Source organism: Nomascus leucogenys, chromosome 18, assembly GCF_006542625.1.
Source record: "Nomascus leucogenys isolate Asia chromosome 18, Asia_NLE_v1, whole genome shotgun sequence".
Taxonomy (NCBI): domain Eukaryota; kingdom Metazoa; phylum Chordata; class Mammalia; order Primates; family Hylobatidae; genus Nomascus; species Nomascus leucogenys.
Genome location: NC_044398.1, coordinates 80575694 through 80594715, shown reverse-complemented (window position 1 = coordinate 80594715; position 19022 = coordinate 80575694). Strand labels below are relative to the sequence as shown.

Below are 19022 nucleotides of genomic sequence, written 5' to 3'. Positions count from 1 at the left end.
TTCCTTTATATCAGGAAGGACCAGAAGTACTACAGAAACAGCAACATATTGAAATACTCACCACCAACCACCATCACTGTTACCAAGCCCATTCTCCCCCACCATCCTACTTTCCATAACAGCTAACATTTACCAACAAACCCCACATCACAGACAGAAGCCTAAACAGAACAATGATGATGTCAGGCACTGGAAGACTTCACATACATGGCTTCGTTTAATCCTCAGAAGAGTTCTGTGACATAGCTACTATGATTATCCCCCTTTACTGTCGAGAGCAATGAGTCTACAGAAGAGAATTAACCTGCCCAAAGTCACACAACTAGTAAGTGGTCGAGCCAGGATTTGGACCTGGGTCACCTGGATCTAGAGTCCTTCTGCTTCACTGCCCTATGGGGTTGGTTACTGGAACTAAAATTTGTTAAAACAGAAAAGGCACAGACACCAAATGCCAAAAGACAGTTAGGGAAAGGTCCAAAGAGATAAAATCAGAGATGAGCTTACAAAAGCAGGAAGGCAGAAAATATCAGGAGAAGAATATTGGCCAAAAAAAGGCAAAGGTGTCAGAATACCCCACATAAAAGAAGTTAAAATTAAGAGAAAATATGTGATGTCTTACTCCAAAAGCCTAAAAATAAACTCCAAAACAGAACAAAGTCCCACAGTTTGAGCAGACAAAGAACTGAGGCTTAAGAAGAATAAACCACAGAAAAGAAAGTTCATTTATTATGAATGCTAAATACTGTAATTTATTGGACATTGCTTTTTGGCTTTTTGGTTGTTTTTGGTTTTGACAACCATGTACATTTAAAGCTAAAGCAAAAGAAAATCAAATTAAATAAGCAAATGATAAAATGAAAATTGGCAAGACACATGAAACTATCCTCTTTCTAGGTCTTTCCATCAGTGGTCTTCTTGAAACAAAGATTTCAAGAGCTTCAAAGGCACTAGATTGAGGTGAAATTAAGCAAAAGCTTAAGACCAAGGAGAAGGAATAGTCATTTCTTTGGTCACAATGTTGTGGTGGGCACCCAGAGCATCAGCCAGCGCAGTGTCCAGGTATGACTGTCATCATGTCTGTATTCTGCAGGAATCCATATAAGTAGACTTCAGCAAGGTACATAAAGTGGCTCCCTCCGCAAGTGATGGTAATGAAATCAGAGCCTCTTTCTTTCTGAAGTGATCCTACACAACACCCTCAGCCCTGCTAACCGCACCCTTCAGACACCCACGTCCAGGCAACAGCAGCCTGCACAGTCCACCTGCCTCCACAGCACGCTCTTCCCCAAACACACAGTGAACTCGCCTGCTGCCGAGGTGGCCCCTGGCAGGAGGCTTCTTACCATCCACCAGCAGTTCCTTTCCTCTTTGGCTTCATCAGTTGCAAACAAAACAAATGCCACGTGACAGCTGCCATTTACCTCCACTCCTTCCAAGTCAATCTTCAGACCAGTTTGCCCAGGAATTCAACTAACGATGTTCTCTTTTGTCCATCTTTGGAAATATTGAGAGGAATGGCACAGACGTGCACCAAGATGCCATGGCTGCTCCTTCAACAAAAGCCTTTTTATAGGATCGGATTTGAATGGAGGGGATTTAAAGGGAGAGAGAGAAGCTTCTAGCTCTTGTGACAGCCAGACTGTTGGCCAGATTCTTTCCCGGGACGATGTAACCTGGGGCCGGGCCGCCCAGCATCTGGCCAAGCCTGGCAGAGGGGCCCTGATGCGCCCCCACCCCTGGCATCCCCGTGGGTGCCAGCTTTCCTGCGGCAGGCGGGCGGGTTCTCAGCGCAGGCGGCTGGGATGCTCACAAAGTTGCATATTTGGGGAATGTTTCACACTGGGAAACGGGCCAGGCATTCTGAAGGGAGGCCACCACCCTGGCTTGTAAAGGTCTCATTCAGTTGCTTCAGAAAAGAAGTTCCCAGGAAAGAAAGGCAGCCGGGTTCCAGCCTCTCTCTCCACCATTGTAGTCAGCATTCTCCATTCGACACCTCACAGGGAAACCCTTAGGCAGCCCCATGAATAGTTAACTTTCCCCGGCATCGGTCTGAGGGCAGCAAAAGCGGGGGCTCGACCTGGAATGATTGTGTCATCGCTTCATAAGAAAAAGTCTTTGAGGGCTTCCCCACAAAACTCAGCATGATTGTGAAGCCTCGACCTGGGTGGGGGGGCGGGGCAGTGCAGCAGATTGTGTATGACAAAAGGGGTCCGCGCCACCTCAGAATCAAAAGAGGACAGTCTGAAGACCCTCGAAGCAGCAGGGGCCTTGCAGACAATGAGACTTTTGTTTGTGCTCTCCCAAAGCTGGGTTTGGAACTCAAAAGGAAGCCTGCATTTTTTGGTTGTTGTTGGGATTTTATTCCTTTTTGAAAATGTGACAGATTATTTGAACCTATGTGTCTTATAAGGTTTGGCTTTTTTAGTAGCTTATGTTTTACTATATTCAGTTGATTCTGAAATGTCTTAAAGCAAAATGTTATTTTCTATGTAGGTAAATTTCTAGGATGCTTGCGGGATCTCTTCTCCACAGAGTTTAGGATTCATCTACACACACACACACACACACACACACACACACACACACACACACCCCTCAGAGGCTTCACCCTGGTTTTGGAAGAAGAAAATAAAAATGGTAGTTGAAGAATAAAGAAAGCCTCTGATTTCTACTCGGTATGAAAGGGAGATGATGAGGAGGGTCCTGAACTATTGGTAACCAGGACTGAGGGGCAGGGCATGGGCAGGGGCTTTAGCCAGGAGAAAAGCCGTCCTGCCTCCATCTCTGCCTCCCTGCTCTGTCAGCTCCCACTGCCGCCCTCTCTTCACCTACCAACTACGTCCAGTCCCCCCGCCCCCGCCCCGCCCCAGATTCAACACTGGAATAACTTACAATGTGAAGATTCTGGAGTTAGAGAGAAAAATGTGTGAGATAAAAAAAGGACTGGGTTGATTTAGCTAAAAGTAAAGTTTGGTCGATCAAGAAAGACCACAAGCACTAAATGTCTTGATTTTAAAGTCTGTTTTCAGGCCGGGCACGGTGGCTCATGCCTGTAATCCCAGGACTTTGGGAGGCCGAGGCAGGTGGATCACTTGAGGTCAGGAGTTTGAGACCAGCCTGGCCAACCTGGTGAAACCCTGTCTCTACTAAAAACACAAAAATTAGCTGGGCACGGTGGTGCATGCCTGTAATCCCAGCTACTTGGGAGGCTGAGGCACGAGGATCGCTTGAACCCAGGAGGCAGAGGTTGCAGTGAGCTGAGATCATGCCGTTGCACTCCAGCCTGGGCAACAGAGTGAGACTCCACCTCAAAAAATAAAAAATAAAGTCTGTTTTCATTAGAAGGAAGAAGAGAAGGAGGGAGGGAGGAAGGAAGGAGGGAAGGAAGGAAAAAAGGGAGGGAGGAAGGGAAGGAAGAGAAAATGACAGCAGTCAGAGTTATTCAACTCAACCTCTTTACCAAAGTGAATTTGACAGGAAACCTCGAACCTCCAACCCCTTGTGCAAAAAATACTCCCAAGAGTAAAATTTAGCTAAATGGCTAAGAGCAAGAAATGAAAGGTGCTTGGTACAGGAACTAAGAATTAATAACTAACCAACAGGCAGCTTTTGGTGTGAAATCACTTCCAGCTCCAGGCCTCCTTTCTGCAGAAACCCACATGGCAGGTAAAGGAAATGTGTGGTTGATTTGAAGAGAACAGGAGCTGGTGAGGCAGGAGAGGAGACGCCTGAAGCAGCAGAGTTTTGTAGTGAACATTTTCTTCCAGAGCCCCTCACAGAAGTCCTCTCTATCCCTGGCAACGAACACTGGGGCCCAGACGCCTAGCAGGAAGGTATCCCCAAAACTTCCTTTTCAGAGGGAGGAAAGGTACCAGCAAATAAGGAAGCCTCACGAGCAGCCCCCAGGTGGTTCTCTCCCTGTGCCCCTCTATCCCACTACATCATTTCTAAGCAAGAAAAACAGAGAGAAAGAGGTGAACATAGGTTACCCAGTAACCATGCTCTGAGAAGCTGTAATGAGCAGCTCTCCATCCCAGGTGCCCCAGCTTAGAGCTCCAGAGAGGGTCCAGGAGGATAGAGGCAACCCAGCCTAACAGAAGACTTTCTCGGCTCCCCTGGAGCAAAAACCTACCTCAGCCCTGAGGGAGGACATGATCCCAAAGCAGGGTGAGACACAAAACCCTCACCCCTGCCACAGAGGTGCTGTTAGAAAACAAAGGAGCTAGGAGACTTGGTTCTAATTCCACGGATGCCCAAAGACCAACAGCATCAGCACAGAAAACAGAAGGTCAGCTGTTACCAGGAAATTACACAGAATCTGTCTCCAGGGAAGTAAAACTCCTAGCCCTGGAGGGAGCTGGATTTCTCAGGGGTCCTCCGCATCAAATTAACTCCCCCAATCAACTCACTCATCTTTTCGCATTCATCCGCTCTTGCCCATCTCAGCCTGAGGCTTGGAAAAGAACTTTTTCTAGGCTGGGTGTCTCAGAGGCAACAGGCAACATGAGCAAACAGGTGGCAAAAGCATAATTCAACGTGCATGCTGGTTTTAAGGTCATGCACACGTTGGAGCACCTTCTATGTGCCAGGTGCCATCCCACCTGGGTCCAAAAATGACTGAATACAAGGCTAATACATAGAAATGGGTAAGGACAAAATCTAATCCTTTGATCACCAGAGAGTCCATCACCAGAACACAGCAATAAAATCTTACATGTGTAGAGTGCCTTAGAGTTGCCAAAGCATTTTGTCCTTGAGGTAGTTCTTCGTTTAGTCTCACAGCATTTTTATGAAGTAGTGAGGCAAATATTATCCTCTCTTCACGGATGAAAGAGCAGAGGTTTACTGACTTGACAGTGTGGAAGAACAGGCCTGAGGACCCTTGTCACGCTCCATGAGGCCACTCAAGGCCAAGGTCAGTGCTGTGACACTATTCCTTTCTCCTTTTCCTGATCCACTCCCGTCCAAAATAAAGATTTTCAAGCTGTGATGCCAAGCTTCTCCTTTGTAAGCGGTAAGTGTGCAGCCACGGTTGGCTGCTGGTCAGCCAACGCCTGCTGAATTGCCTGAGTGTGTGTGAGTGTGTGCGCATGCACACGTGTGTGTGGACCCAGCAGGGCACTATGGCCTCCCACACACGCCCTGAGGGCAATTCCTTCTTGGTTTCTGCTGAACCATCAGCCAAGTTCTTTCCCACCTTCCCCCAATATTCCTAGAAATGACATTTCTTTTCTGTGGGAAATAAATTTTTGTTTATGCATCTGTTTCATCTCTGATATATGTTCCTGAATCTATGGCTCTCCAAATTTTGAACACTTGTTTTTTTAAGAGAATAAAAAAACTCAAGTTCAGGAGACTTTGCAAATAATTTTCTTTAGTTTAAATAAATTGATCATTGCTTGTGAGTTAGACAACATTTTTTTACCTTGGGTATCTTTTGTGTTACAGGGAATTCAGTTATTACCTAATTTGAGTCTATACCTAATTTTCTCTATACTTCCTGGACCTTATGGTTGTTAGTTTTCTTTTTGTTGTCGGTGGTTTTGGTTTGGTTTTCCATGTGCAGGATTCTCATTTGACCTGCTTTCTAAATCCTCTCTTCGGTGTTTCTCTCCTACCCAGTCCCATTCTTTTAGGTTCTCCTCTTCCTTTTTTTCTTCTCCCTTTTAAAAATTATCAAGGCAAAGGGATGAGAATCAAGGATATCAAGGGTTAAGGTGAAAGACAGTGGAAGGAAGAAGTTTGCTCCCTTTTTCTCTGTTTTATCCTCTGGCTGAAAGAAGTAGAAATAAATAACATAGATGGTGTTGAAACTTGGGCTCCCTGGAGGGCACCTAAGTAGAACCAGCAAAGCCCAATCCTGGCACCAGCTGTGGTTGATAAGATAGCCTAAGGGTCACATCTTCGACAAAGTACAGAAGCTACAGATAAAAATAAAAATAAAAAAGACACATGGAGTGAAGGGCGATGTAGTAACCTGTCAGGGGAGCCAACTCCAGGTCTCTTTAAATACAGTGACCAGCCTGGGCAATATGGTGAAACCTCATCTCTATAAAAAATACAAAAATTAGCCAGGCATGGTGGTGCATGCCTGTGATCTCGGCTATGCAGGAGGCTGAGGTGGGAGGATCACTTGAGCCCAGGAGGTTGAGGCTGTAGTGAGCCGAGATCACACCACTGCACTCCAGTTACAGGCCCTCAGTTACAGGCCCTGTCTGGGAAGCCAACATGATGTCTCATTTAAAGCCTAGTTCTCAACTTCTCCCATTTGGGTTTGATTGAATCCCAAACACGTTTCTTCCACTTTAAAAAAAAAAATTTTTTTTGAGGGAGGGTCTCACTGTCACCCAGGCTGGAGTGCCATGGCATGAACATGGCCCCCTGCAGCCTTGACCTCCTGGGCTCAAGCAGTCCTCCGAACTCAGCATCCCCAAGTAGCTAACACTACAGGTGTGTGCCGCCACGCCCAGCTAATTTCTTTTGTTTTTTGTAGAGATGGGGGTCTCACTATATTGCCCAGGCTAGTCTCGAACTCTTGGACTTAAGTGATCCTCCCACCTCAGCCTCCCAAAGTGCTGGGATTACAAGTATGAGCCACCGCAGCTGTCCTTCTTACACTGTTAAATGCCTTTTCTTTAAACTCTTGGCCCACAGATGGTCTTTCAAGACCTCTACTGCATCTTCAGGCACTGTCCTTTGCTATTTTAATCTCAAAAATGGCCCCCGAAAAGCCATCATACTTGCTCATGTTTTCCTCTTTACTCCTTTTCCTTATTCTGAGCAGGGAAGACTTAAGTCTTTTCCCCCTTTCACTTTACCCTTTCCTACTCTCTTTATGTTGTCCTGACACGCAGCAGCAAGAGAAGGGTGTCACTTTTGATGACTTTGATAAGCTACATGAACATAAAGCTTTGGGTAGATATTTTAGCCCTATATATTAAACATTATTTTATTTCATTTTATTTTTGAGATGGAGTTTTGCTCTTGTTGCCCAGGCGGGAGTGCAGTGGCGTGATCTCGGCTTACTGCAACCTCCACCTCCCAGGTTCAAGCTACTTTCCTGCCTCAGCCTCCTGACTAGCTGGGATTACAGGCACCTGTCACCACACCTGGATCATTTTTTGTATTTTTTAGTAGAAACAGGGTTTCAACATGTTGGCCAGGCTGGTCTCGAATTCCTTACCTCAGGTGATCCACCCACCTCAGCCTCCCAGAGTGCTGGGATTACAGGCATGTACAACCGTGTCTGGCTGTATTAAACATTAAAGAGGACCACGCAACAAGGTCTTGGCAGGTTAACTGTTCTGACCACCTCTTTACAGGCTCTGCCACAGGGGATACTGAGCCACTGTGTATGGGAGAGTCCCAGCTCCTCTCGGTGGGCAGAAGCAGGAGAAATTTAATAGAAGAACTTTCTCCAACTAAACCCTTCACCACTTCTCCCTCAACCAAATCCAAACCCTGTATTTCAGCAGTAAAAGATTATTAAAAGGCTAAATAAAATATTTAGTAAAGGGTAAATACTTGCACGAACTATTGAGTATTCTCTTGGAAACATCATACGGAGAGTTGACCTTCTTGTAAGCTTCCCTTCATACCACTGTTTTTAGAGCAGATAAAGGATGTGAAACCCAGCTTGCTGCTGACTCAGTCCTATGGAGAATCATACTTTGACAGATAGGATGCAGGCCGTTGGCTTTTAAATTAGCCATGGAGTTTTTCATTTTACCTAATACCATTCAACTTAAAGAACCATACTACTAAAGCTTACATGAAATAAACCGGTAATTTACAATGCTGATGTGTTCATTTAATTTCCACTAACAGAAATCTAAATTTTTAGTAAATCAGGTATTCATGCCAGTTGGTCACTGCATTCATTTTTTGCCCTAGTGGGATACTCTGCTTGAAGGTTGTTTTAAATAAAGAGTGTTGTTTGGTGATAGAATTTACTGTGCCATAAAATAAGGCATCATACCTACTTAAATCTAATCCATTTGTTACATGTCCAGCTCATATTTTTATTTCCTCTGGGAATATCTCTCTGCCCACTTCAATTTCCAGAGTTGTCTCTTATCCCCAAATTCTGGTATAGCAGTTAACAGTCTCTATACTATATAGCTCAATTAGAGGAAGTACATAGTATTTATATGAGCTATTGCCTCCAACCAACTTATAAGACTCTAGTTAACAAAATGCTTTCACATACTTTCATGTACCTCTCATTGAACTTCCTGTGAAGGTGGCAATTTCTATGTAAATCTCACAGAGCCTAGATCCGAGCCTTCCACCTATAGGGATTTAGGTGATGACAATCTTTTGCAAAACAGGACAACTAAAAATATAGATACCCATAGTTACACACAAACACTCACTCCACTTCTGAGTAGGATTTAACATAATAGTGTGGATTGAAATGTGTGTGTGATTCAATCCACTCTATTATGTTAAATCCCACTCAGAGGGATTTAACAAGCAAAGTAAACAATCAAAGTGTGATTTGCTTACTTTGTCTTTAGAAGTAAGCAAATCAGGTGATCTACCTTCAGGATCTGAAAAATACACACCTGGGCCATCATTAGCAGAAAACCCACTGCCATGCATAAATAATTAAAAAGAAGACACTGCCTAGCTCTTTTCAAGTGATTAGGGCCAAAAACTGCCCCAAAGTGTCAGGAGTCGTTTGTGTGTTTGGTTTTCTCACACATGCATTGGATTTTGCCTGTGGTCATTCTGCCACCCCTTAAGATCTCTTAAGGAATTAAAATTAGGCATTATTAGATTTCGTTTTGATTTTATATTCAACTACAAGGTCTTCACAAGGTCACTATTAATGGGGTGCCACGGCATGTCCCCAAACCACATTTTTTGCTGAAGGTTGATTTCTTACCTTAACAACGTATTTTTTATTTATTTTAAGATGAATACGATTGACCTCTGGGAGATTATAACTGAAAGAATACATCTGCTTATTTAGGAAAATGTGATGTAGTAAGCCAAAGGAATTAAGTTCTGGGCCATATATTTAATTAATGGTTTACTGAACAAACAGAGATTTGTTTCTGAGGCAATTCAACCAAATCTGGCCAATGGGCATTTTCAAGGCATTGATAAATATACTCTGAACCAGCAGAAGTAGCTCTCCTGAGAAACAGGTCTGAAACCCATGACAAAGAGCAAGTCAAACAAGGTAGTGAAATAAATTCTGTCCTCTTCTATCTTCTTTTTAAAAGACTGAAATTTTAGTTTAAAATGAGTTCAAGGAGGGAGGGAAATAATCTGGGGACTTTGGGGAAAATTGCCCTTGAGCAAATCCCCAGATTTTAATTTCCATGAGAAGTAACAAGTTCTCATAAGAAAGGCAGCATGCATAAAATCACTTTCTACATTCCTGTCTTGCATTATTCTCCATTGGGTATTTTTTATATATTTATATACACTTGGAATATATGCAATGATCCATATGTATGCTAATCAAAGTTCTTACAATGTATTACTCTTTGCTCTTTCATAAATAAAATAGTATAAATTGGGAGCATATTTTGTCCCTGAAAAATGCCAACAGGTAAGCCAGCCCTAGAGAAAAATGGACCAAATCAAGCTCTGCCAGAGCTCTGGAGTATAGCTGAAAGAAAGAACATCTGATTCCTGCCCAGAAAGCAACACTGAACACCTCATTTATTTTGGAGCAGAGGCTGTCGCTGGAGAAGCTGGAAGGTGAGATGGAGCACCCTAAGGTTGCAGAGGGCACCACTGCTCAGTGTAAACTCAGATATCTGGAAAATGCAAGGCTTCAAAGTTAAGGATTGGAAAGGCAGGAGCTGAGCAAGCCTGAGGCCCTCCCCAGCTCAGGGCCTTGGCCGAGTGACAGGAGCTGGACAGGGGCAGGAGCCAAGTGGAGGAGCAGTGCTTTCCGTGGGTCAGCTATCCCTCCAGAGGAGAGTCTAACCACATTCCCAACTCCAGTTCACTTTATTCTCATAATTCTTAAACGACAGAAGATGATGCCTTAATGTGTTATCTACATCGTCCTGAAAAATACTTGCATTTCCTTCTGTCACATCTAATCAAATTCATTATAAAATTTCCTGTTTCGTATCTACAAAACTGCTCTAAAGAATGTTACTTTTTTATTTAAAAAAATTAAGGGTTACTGGGGGAAAGAAAGTCTACTTATCAATACTTCTTTTGACTCCAATCACAAAGTAAAATATATTTCTCATTTCTGGTCCATTCTCTTTCAATATAAAATGTCTGTGCACTCTTGCTTCATTAGACAAAGCATTCCTTTAATATCTTGGTCTGTTTTTATTTGATTTAAAGAATGACAGTTGCAAAAGGATATCTAATGGAACACTAGAGGTACACAGCTTGGCACATACAAAATATTCTGAATGAGTCTTTTCTTATAGATGGATGATTCTTTTAAGTGGGCCCAGTTGTGTGCTTTCCCCAGTTTGCATCCGAGTCTTGTGGTCAACTGAGAAGTGTCTTGTTCAGAACAGTAGTAGAGAGAGAACCAGCCCATAGTGTCTTATTAATATTTTCTGGAAGCTCTAATAATTACTTTGGAGTTTCATCTTAACTTGCTAACTTTCTAGTACTTGGGGGTAAAATTTTTGCTTCTTGTTTTAAAAAAATCTGATTAACAAATTGCAAACTATGAGATAGATGCAGTGAAAATCAACCCAAATAGGAAATTCTGCTCAATTATTTTCCATATGACTTGCATGGACCAGGGAGGTGCTGATTTAGCAGAACACTAAACCATGATGTAAATTTGGATCCCCTGTTTCCCTTTGTTCCTCCTCTCTCTTTTGTAATGTCTGCATTTTGGCATTTCTGCATTGCCTCTTTGGTTTCAGAGCTTTCTCACTGAGCCATTTCCCGTGGAAAAAAAAAAAGAAGGAATATAGCAATTAGCATACATTATGTGGCTGTACCAAAAGCTATACTCACAAACATGTCTGCATGACAGACAAGTGGGCTGTGTTTCATCTTTTTTCCTGGACTGCCCCGTCCTGCCCACAGCCTGCCATTTGCCAACGGGAAGAAGCCACCCCTTCCCTTCCTCCGCCATCAGCTTTCCCAGCACTGCGCGCCAGTCAGCTTGCAGGCTCAAAGTACTACTTAATGAGTTTTTAATTCAGTTTTGACTCTGGAACCCAGCCAGCTACTGCTGCCTGGGGCTTGCATTTCCCTTCACACATCCTCAGCGAATAGTCATAAAGACAAGACGCTTCACTGTTGGATTTCCACAGGGAGGATTAGCTCGGCCTCGGGTCTCACATTATCGCCAGGTCTTGCTGGCTGCAGACAAAAAAAGGGCTAAAGGGAGTTATCTCACAGAGCCAGGGGGAGAATCAGGAAGACACCTGTGAGTGCTGGGAAGCTGCTGTCTCGACCTCTCTAGGGAGTGAACACTGCTGTTATCAGTGGGCCACAGTTCAGTGAGAACTAGACTACATGGAATATTTTGGAGGCCAAATTTACATGCATTTTTACAAACAGATGCCATCGTGTACCGGGATCCTGGAATACTCCTCTCCACCAAGGTTCCAGTGGCCACTTCTTTCTCTCCCCAGAGGCTGGAAAGGGGTCTGCACACTGCCCTTACCTCCCTGGATTCTGTTGACGATCATGAAAAAGTCAATGCTGCTTGGGGAGGCTCTGTATAAGCCACAGAAGCTATTACTCTAGGAGAAAATGTTGAGAAAACTCTCTGAGGCTTAAAGTGCTGGGATATACCTTGTGCATGATGTAGTTTCTCCTACATTTGCCAAACCACAGCCAGCATATTACAGTGTAAAATTTCAGGGCCTGGGACTTGCAGCCAGAAGACCTGGGTTTAAGTCCTCTTGCCACTAGTGTCATTTGGAGCCAGTAACACTAAGCCCTGTCTAGTAAATGGGGATAGTAATAATGCCTGCCCTAAGAGTTGTTGTGAGGGTAGAACATGATGGGATCTCAGAGCTATTGAAATATTTGCTATCACTAGGATTTCTCCCGTCTAGTCTATCTGGTTCTACAGTTAGGCTTTGCAGCTTGCTCTATCATAGCACATAGCATGCTCTATCACGGTGTCTCCCAACGTGCAGTACATGTTCTACTGGCAGTATGCAAGATTGGGGTGACACACTGATGAGTTTTTTCACATTTTAATAGTAATGCATATTTTATATATAATGAATATGTTCATGGTTATATGGCACTGCTTTTTCATCTAGGGTAGTGATATTGTCCTTTTCAATAAATGGCTAAGTGAACTAATGATCATTACATCCTATCCTCTTGTTTAGTGGATGGGAAAACTGAGCCCAAGAGGTCATGTGACTTGCTCAAGGTCGTGTTCCTGGTTTTTGGCCAGGAACAGGACTGTTGGTTGTTCTTGGTTCTTCCTCCTGGCCACAGACTCCTTCGGGACCATTGAATCCCATAGGTAACGTCCCTATTCTATTAGCGTTTTAACCAACTGATGTACAACATTTTAAATTCCGATTTATTTTAGATTCTGGGTCCATGGACTTGACCTATATTGTATGACTTAAGTATCCATTCATTCATTCATTCATTCATTCAACAAATATATATTAGGAACTTCCTATATGCCAGGTCCTGGAAATAGTGGTCAACAAGACTTACATTCTAGTAGGGGCAGAGGAGCAAAAATAAACAATTAAGACAATTACCAAACAATGATTGGCAAAGAATTAAAACATGAACATGTGAAAAAAAACAAATTGGGTGACTATATTTTGACCAGAAGACCAAGAAAGATTAAGGTCAAGAAATCCACTACAAATTAGCTGACAAAATTACCTTTTATTTCTAAAGTGTAGGCTTCAGTAGGTCCTGTATTTTGGTTTTAGCCTTTCAAAGTTCTCATGGTACTAAAATAGCAACAGTAGGGCAGTGTATCGTACAAGACATACATGTCCAATTGCTAACAGGTGAACCCAGTTGAAAAGAGGGAAAAAAGCAAGGAAGAAAGGAAAGAGACTCTTCCAAGAAAAATACTCATTCATGGGTAAATATCACCTATGAATAGAGATAAAACTCCCTAACAAATAAATATTAAAATTGTTTGAACAAAATACCCTTGCAAGCAAAAACACACAGGGAAAGCAATGTTCACCCAACGGACTGAGAGCTTTTCTGTTTAAGACCACAAGCCTTACCCTGTCCCTGAGGCTACACAGAGGAGCTGGAACTGAGGTCCCACCCACCTCAGAATGGATGTCTTAGTTAATTACTGAAGGCAACTGTATTGGTTCCCTGGTTACCCTGCACACAATTTCCATGATCCTTTGCCACTGTTATATCAGGCATGAGCTCTACGACTCAGACAAGAAAGCTGGCACCAGCAAAGAGATGACTTGGTAACATTACCAGGGAAACAGTTCCCATCCAGCCCATAATCAGCCCGTTTTTAAACCGTAAGAAGAGACCTAGAGAATAGCCAACTTAGTGTCATTCAGTGAAGGAACCACTGCTCTTCAACTCAAAATCCCCCCAAAATTCTGATGCTAAAAATAAATTTCATACCACAGATGATGTCACCCTTGTCACAGTCCTGGCCTAGATTATCAACACCCTCACCTGAACTATGAAACAATGCCTCCTACCTTGTGAAAACCCTGGGAACCAGGTCTCTGGGATGAAATGATGCAGTCCAATTAGAAGTCTTATAGCAGGCTGGGCGTGGCAGCTCATGCCTGTAATCCCAGCTGTTTGAGAGGCCAAGACAGGAGGATCACTTGAACCCAGGAGTTCAAGACCAGCCTGGGCAACATAACAAGACTCTGCCTCTACAAAAAACTAGCCAGGTATGATGGTACATGTCCCAAGTACTCGTCCTAGCTACTTGGGATGTTGAGGTGGGAGGATCACTTGAGCCTGGGAGGTCAAGGCTGCGGTTAGCCCTGATTGTACCACTGCACTCCAGCCTGGGCGACAGAGCAAGACCCTGTCTCAAAAAAAAAGAAGAAAGAAAGAAAGGAAGGAAAGAAAGAAATAAGGAAGGAAGGAAGGAAGGAAGCAAGGAAAGAAAAAGAAGGAAGGAAAAAAGAAAGAAGGAAAGAAAGAAAGAAAGAGAAAGAAAAAAGAAAAAAGTCATACAGCCTGTAACACAGGGTTATAGAAATATGAATTTATATGGATCTATTCCAAACCTCTGTTTTACAGATGAAGACATTAAGGTTCAGAAAGGCTAAGTGACTTGTCCGAAGTCACACAGCAAGATAATGGCAGAGCCAGGAGTAAAGTGCAGGTATCCACACATTCACCCTCCCCAAAGCAAGAAGCTGAGGTTGCTCCCACAGGACCTCATGCCCTTACAGCTCTATGATCCCAACACCTCCTTCCTACATCCATACTTTATCCCATACCAAATGGAAGCATTCTATTAAGTGATCTCATCTCAAGTGGCAAAAAAAGTATCTGATTCCTAATCTAGACATGACTCAGATTCCTTATTGGAAGCACAGATGGGCTGCAAGAGAAGCAGTTTAAGCTCAATTCTTAGGTTACTTATTTGGGTCAATGATGATAAAAGCATGGAATCTCATCCAGCTGGCTACAAATGTTGGGCTAGAGGTGATCACACATCCTCCCTTCTTTTGGAAAAGAAATAGACTAGGAAACATAACTGCCTTATTAAAGCTATTTAGAGTCAGAGAACTCTTCACACAGAATGTCCAGTAAGCCTCCTCTCCTTAGGCTCCTCTATATTTTTCTTTTTCTTTTTTTTTTTTTTTGAGATGGAGTCTCATTCAGTCACCCAGGTTGGAGTGCAGTGGCGTGATCTTGGCTCACCACAACCTCCACCTCCCAGGTTCAAGCAATTCTCCTGCCTCAGCCTCCCAAGTAGCTGGGACTACAGGCATGTACCACCATGCCCAGCTAATTTTTGTATTTTTAGGAGAGATAGGGTGTCACTATGTTGGCCAGGCTGGTCTCGATCTCCTGACCTCGTGATCTGCCCCCCTCAGCCTCCCAAAGTGCTGGGATTACAGGCGTGAGCCACCGCACCCAGCCTAGGCTCCTCTATATTTTTCTTTCACAGAGACCCCTCATGACAAACTCTAAATGATGAATGAAATGAAAATCCCCACAAGTGCACTGGAAGGCTTCAAGCCAGGTGGCATAATCACTGCTGAGCAACACTCACTGTGCTGGAATTAATATTCTACCCACATGCATTCATAAAACTTAAAGGACTCAAAGTGGAAGAGGAAGTGTTTTTTAATGATGATAGTTTAACATTTACTAAGTCCCTACTATGTTGGGTCCCGCACAATGCGTATAAGCAGCAAAGACCCTGGACTCCACCGAGGTGACAGAATTTAAGCAAGGAAGCAAAAATCATGTGAACATCCTTATATTTTTTTTAGAAATATTTCATAAGCGCTAACATAAAATGATACCTGTAACTGCAGGGAGCAGGTAGTAAGCTTTTTATAGGGAGCTTTTTCCTTTTGTGTTTTTGTTAACTTTCTTTTTCAGGATGTCTTTCTTTTTCTTAAAACCATTTTATTTCATCTTTCCTCCAAGAAGTAAGAGAAGAAGGAGGAAAAAAAAAAAAAAAAGAAGATGCCCCCCAGTCATGTTACGGCCCTTACATCGAAGATTTTTCAAGTTAATCACTTTGAAAATATCTCAGAGGGAATGAAAAGGTCTTTCAATTGTCACACTGACAGTGACTTTTACTTTTACAAGATAAAAATATTTCTGCCACTATTTTGGTTCTTTCCTTTCTCGCCAGCTCAGACACTTATCTCTCGCCAATCACACCCACTTTGCTAGTGGCATGACTTAATCCTTCATCACAGACTGTTAGGTTGCACGCAGCACTGAGTTCAGTCCCCTGCCTGGCATGGCGTGATGTGTCTGCAGTGCTGTCTTGGACTTGAAGGTCCTTTTCACTCTCTGGTGATGATAACTTAGTACTAGCTCATCATAAGGTTTCTGAACTGGCTGTCAATTCTGTTTTTTTCTTTTCTCTCTTTCTTTCTTTTTTTTTTTTTTTTTTTTTTTGAGACGGAATTTCACTTTGTCACCCAGGCTGGAGTGTAGTGGCGCGATCTCAGCTCACTGCAACCTCCGCCTCCGGGGTTCAAGCAATTCTCCTGCCTCAGCCTCCAGAGTAGCTGGGATTACAGACGCCTGCCACTGTGCCTGGCTAATTTTTGTATTTTTAGTAGAGGCAGGGTTTCATCATGTTGGCCAGGCTGGTCTGGAACTCCTGACCTCAAGTGATCTGCCTGCCTCAGCCTGCCAAAGTGCTGGGATTACAGGTGTGAGCCACTGCGCTGAGCCAACTCTGCTTTTTTTCAACACCTATGTTTTCAGCACACCATCAGCAGAACCTAAGTGTGAGCTGAGGGAGCAGAAGTCCCTTGGGATAGAAAAGACGGGCAGAGGAGTCAGGAATGCCACCATGACTCTTCACCAACTGCGACTTCCCTGTCCATCTATCTGCAGAATCCTGGCCATGCAGGGCAAGATGTGTTTTGGGTTGAAAAGAGTCGCACAGAGCAGTATTTTTCATTTGTTCGTCCTTTCCTTGGCACACCAGCACTAGTACTATTATTCATATGAGCCACAACAGCCACCATGTATTGACTGTTTATGTGTATTGTTTGGGTATTATTATGACATTGATTCCATTTCTCAATGACAGCTGTATGATTGACTCCACTCACAGGTGGCTTGTGAGTGCCAAAGTTGCGACTCAAACCTACATGCATCTGGCATGGAAGCTCATCTTCTCTCTCTGTCCCCTGAGTACCACTGAGTCAAACACCCTGGCTGACTCAGGGTTGCACTCTTCTCGGTCCCCTGGCCTGGGATCTTTGAAGGTGGATTTACCAGAATCTTAAGGAGAAACAACACGTTCTCCCCAGGCCCGGGGGTACCATTCACTAGTCATATGATGTAAATGGTGTACACTGGAGTTAGGCAACTGAATTGTACTATGTTCTGGGGTCTTTCTGGCCTACGAAATCCCCAGCTCTCTCTGGGCCTAAGTCTAGACCCTCTCATTCATCCAGGTAACATTTTGAGGCCCCGGACCTCACGGTCAGTCTAGCTTGCTCTTGAAGCTCTCCAGAGACAAAGAAGCCTGTAGCAAATCACAATGAGGATTCTGGTCCCTGAGGTGGAGAGCGTGGGAGCCCCACTGTTTGCCCTAGTCTCTACTTTCTGTAGATTAGAAGATTTCAAAGACTAATCAAAGATTAGTCTTCTTTGATGTTGCCTATATATCTGTCTCAAGGAATGGAACTAGCTCTGTTCATTCTTCAGTAGGCTTAAAATTATATACAGTAGAATAAAATTATGACATCATGAGGCTACTGAATTGATATAAACAGAAAACACCATGGAACAACCAACCACAGGAACATTCATGAACCCTCCCACCTAAAGGGACTGCAAAAAATAAGGCTCATTTCTAAACAATGTAATCAGCCAGGCTATTCCCAGCCTACACTCATTTCCTAGACAATACTCATAGTTGTTTAAATAACATCAGCTATTTCGAGCCTGGCAAAATAAATACAGGCTCACAGAAAAGTATAACTTGTAGTAAAAGACCTAATACCATTGCTCTTGATTAAAGATGTGATTCCTTTTTCAGAGTCTTTTCCAAAACAGAATGAATACAGAAAGTTTTTTTGGTTTGGATTTTTTTTTTTTTTTAAGTTCCCAACATACAGCTGAAAACTGCCCTTTATTCTTGGTCCCTGATCCATAATAACATCCTCCTCCTACCTTCTGATTCCCATTTATGCTCAAAGTGAAAATGGAAATACAAAAAAAGGGGAAGAAGATAAAGGAATAGCTAAAACTTCTTCCCTTGCTTAGTTTGAAAACACATTTTTACCCTCCTCCATACAAACTAAAAGAGTCATCACATTTTAGCTCTACAAGACGCTGGAGGAAGACAAGGCATAGAGAAGGAGCCAGCTGGGTGTGATTCTGATAAAGCCCCCATTCTCCACCAGGTGAACATATTATTTCGTGTGGCTGGAGGCTGCATGTACTCAACAACCATGAGGAAGGCCTGGATCTCACACTATTCTGTCATGGAGAGTCATTTCCTTTAAAATTGAACTCAGACTCAGATGTGAACTTGGTACGAAGCTCCTAGTTCCTGGAGGGCCTCTGAAATCTTCATTGAATTTTCACAAATGTTTCTTTATTTTCATCATTGAATGCCTTGAAGGCTCCCTGCCTCTAAAATCTATCAACACCAATGTTTTATGGCCATTAAGAGATTCTAGAAGGCGCTTCTTCCTCCAGGGCATAAGTTAAATCACTGGTATAATGGTGTTTATCAACAATACAACAGCAGATGGTCAACTTAACACATATTTGTACATACACAGCCAAGCTTGAAGATGGCCCAGTGTTTACTTGCTAGTCCACAGGAAGTAGGCACCTAGTGATATTTTTCATTATATTAACATACACTATCTGCCTTTTTAGTAGCTTCCAGACACCAGACATTTTTGCTCTCTTCAGAGAAATTCCAAAGAATCACCAAGGACTCCTAAAAAATAAGTCCAAATGTAGGGACAACAGAGTAGTAACATATTGTACTAATCGAAACACTCTTCTTCAAAGAAAGATCACCTTTCTACAGTCTTTTTTTTCAGTACCCCTCTGTGAGTTCCAAAAGCAGCCTTTTTACAATCTTTCATCTAGGACTGTTTTGTTTTTTTCTCCCAGTATTGATTGTACAAGGTTCCTTCTCTTCTAGAAGCTCTGAAAGAGGCTTTGGAGACTGGCAAACTTGAGTTCAAATCCCAGCCCTACAACTTGCTAGCTATGACCCTGGGCTGATTATTTAATCTCTCTGACCCTCAGCTTCCTCATTCGGACATGGGTATAACAGTACTCACACCCCATAGGGCTGTTGTGAGGATTAAGTGAGGTCTTACAGGTAAGAAGCCTGGCACATGGATATTCAATAAATGGGTGTTGCTATAATCACTCTAGTGATTAGGCCATGTTGCCCA

The 19022-nt window shown here is 43.1% G+C and overlaps 1 protein-coding gene across 2 annotated transcripts in view; it reads right to left on the bottom strand.

The window, feature by feature from the left end:
* MAP1B (microtubule associated protein 1B) overlaps positions 1 to 19022 on the bottom strand; it is a 98086-nt gene that overhangs the window by 28559 nt on the left and 50505 nt on the right. The window contains exon 1 of one of the 2 annotated variants that reach the window (XM_030798073.1): positions 1422 to 1718. The exons of the other annotated variant lie outside the window; for it this stretch is intronic. The gene's annotated coding sequence lies outside the window, so the exon portion shown is untranslated. Of the gene's footprint in view, positions 1 to 1421; positions 1719 to 19022 lie in introns of those variants that run through there. 2 annotated transcript variants of the gene reach the window in all.